Consider the following 3,058-nt stretch of genomic DNA (forward strand, 5'->3'; position numbering starts at 1 on the left):
GAGAATGATGAATGCATTGTCAATTTGAATGCACCATCTGATGAGCTACCCACTACTTCGATCACACCACCTATTTTAGAGGACTACGTTGATAATTTGACTTTGCCATGTGATCAAACAACTGAAATACCAACAATTTTGAGTGCACCCATTGAATTAACTATTGATGCAAAAGAACCAATGTTTAATCATTTTGATATGACCTCTAATCTTGGTGATGATTCTGTGTTGAATGACTTATTGCATGTTTGCTTATTTAAGCATGTTGTAGCATGTAAATTTGATGCAAGTAAGGTTTATTCACCAATGTTGGGATGGTTTAATGATGAACATTGTCAATCTTTTAAAATGAATAAGAGCTTCACTTATATGTGCAAACTGAGTTGCAATATTTTCATGCCTTCTACTTCTTGTGCTAATTTTTTGGCTTTAGATTTTATGAACTATGCAAGTTACTCATCTATTCATGTGTCATATATGCAAAAATCAAGGGAAGTAAAAATGGATGACATATACATATACAACATGTACACCTTGTCTCTTTTGTTAGCCACATTTCAGATTAAGCAACGCCGAGGACGGCTTTATTTTCAAGAAGGGGAGGATGATGAGGACATGACTACTTGGATATGACAAAAAATATTGCATATATGCATATTTGTCAGGTGATTTCTAGTGCAAACTATTCAATAATCTATTTATGTTATCCAGAACAAAAATACTTCACACACTTTTGTGTTTTGTCTAATTGCAGGTGTATGGGACATTTGTACAATCCACATATGAAGATAAGGAAGAAAGAGATGTTTATTTGCTGTCCAAAAAGTTCTCTCACGTCACTTTTGGCCCAAGAGAAGATAGAGTCCAAGTCTCTCACGTTCTGGATTCAGATTCGGACTGCACAGACATACCTGACTCAAAACGCACACAAGTTTTTTATATGGACTCCGAATTGGGTGATTCTTTTTTTTGTTGGAAACTAGATTTCGTGCACTTTCCAACCCAATTGGAATCACCTTCAAATTCGTCCGGAGCGTTGAGTTGTGGACGAAACAATCTGATGCTGCAGCAGAATCCGAGTCAAACTACAAGTCCAAAGGTGTTACATCACCTCCACTTGGGCCCATTGGCCTTGTACGACCTAGATTTAGTTTTAGGCTGCCTTGGGACGTCCTCCCACCTCCTTGGCCGCCACCCCTTGCTCCTATATAAGTAGATCCATCTAGTAGCTTTTCCTTGGGATTTGTTTAGTTAAAAGTTAGCCATTGCAACTTCGTGTACTTCGTTTGTGTCCAACGACCAGACCAAGACCGCTTACGGATCCCCACCATTATCAATACCTCATATATATTTGCAATATTCAGATTGCTTTATCATATTCTTGCTCGTTCTTCGATTGCTTGCAGGAATAAACCTTCGTGGTCAGGCTGACCGTGCTTCTGGCATCGTCAGTAACCTCAGGAGATTGGTTTAGCGATTGCTAAGGCGCAACGTCGTGCACGTTTGTAGTCGGATCGTCAAAGTCGTCTTCACCAAATCGATAGTTATCATCTCATCGAAAGATCGGGACACCCTCGCCTCTATCACAACCACCATTACCTGCCAAGAGCGCACCTGCGGGGCCTGCACAGCGTTCTTCTTCTTCCATGGCATCAACAGGGCACACAAGTGATATTATTTGTCGTCGTTGTAAGGGAGGAGGTCATTATGCGAGGGAATGCAAATCTCCGCGTGTGATGATTGCTGCCGCGGATGGTGGATATGAGTCCGCTAGTGACTATGATGAGGAGACATTGGCTCTTATTACACGTGAAGAACATGGTGGAGATGATTCTGATCATGAGACGCAATACATGGCTCCTGAAGACGCTGACAGGTATGAATGTTTAGTTGCTCAACGTGTTTTGAGTGTGCAGGTCACACAAGCTGAGCAAAATCAGAGGCACAATTTGTTCCATACCAAGGGAGTTGTGAAGGAACGTTCTGGGCGCGTCATAATAGACGGAGGGAGCTGCAACAACTTGGCTAGCATGGAGATGGTGGAGAAGCTTTCTCTCACCACAAGACCACATCCACATCCTTACTACATCCAATGGTTCAACAACAGCGGCAAGGTTAAGGTAACACGTACTGTTCGCGTGCATTTTAGTATCTCTACATATGCTGATTATGTTGATTGTGATGTGGTACCTATGCAAGCATGTTCCTTATTACTTGGTAGACCATGGCAATTTGATAAAAATTCTGTACACCATGGTAGAAACAATCACTATACTCTTGTTCATAAGGATAAAAATATTACTTTGCTTCCTATGACTCCTGATTCCATTTTGAAAGATGATATTAATAGAGCTAATAAAGCACAACAGGAGAAGAATAAGAGTGAAAATCAGATTGTGGCAAAAGAATTTGAGCAACAAATGAAGCCTAATAATAAACCATCTAGTGTTGCTTCTGAAATTAAATTGAAAAGTGCATGTTTATTTGCCACCAAATCTGATATTGATGAGCTAGATTTCAGCAAATCTGTTTGCTATGCTTTTGTGTGCAAAGAGGCATTATTTTCATTCGAGGACGTGCCTTCCTCTTTGCCTCCTGCTGTCTATAACATTTTGCAGGAGTTCGCTGACGTCTTTCCACAAGACGTGCCACCGGGATTACCGCCTATTCGAGGGATTGAGCATCAAATTGACTTAATTCCCGGTGCTTCACTGCCAAACCGTGCACCATACCGTACCAATCCAGAGGAGACGAAGGAGATTATGCGCCAAGTACAAGAGCTTCTCGACAAAGGTTATATACGCGAATCCCTTAGTCCTTGTGCTGTTCCTATTATTCTAGTGCCGAAAAAGGATGGTACATCACGTATGTGTGTTGATTGTAGAGGCATTAATAATATTACTATTCGTTATCGTCATCCTATTCCTAGGCTAGATGATATGCTTGATGAATTGAGTGGTTCTACAATATTCTCCAAAGTTGATTTGCGTAGTGGCTACCACCAAATTCGTATGAAATTGGGAGATGAATGGAAAACAGCATTTAAAACTAAGTTTGG

This window comes from Triticum dicoccoides, chromosome 3A (genome assembly GCF_002162155.2).
Source record: "Triticum dicoccoides isolate Atlit2015 ecotype Zavitan chromosome 3A, WEW_v2.0, whole genome shotgun sequence".
In the NCBI taxonomy this organism is placed as follows: domain Eukaryota; kingdom Viridiplantae; phylum Streptophyta; class Magnoliopsida; order Poales; family Poaceae; genus Triticum; species Triticum dicoccoides.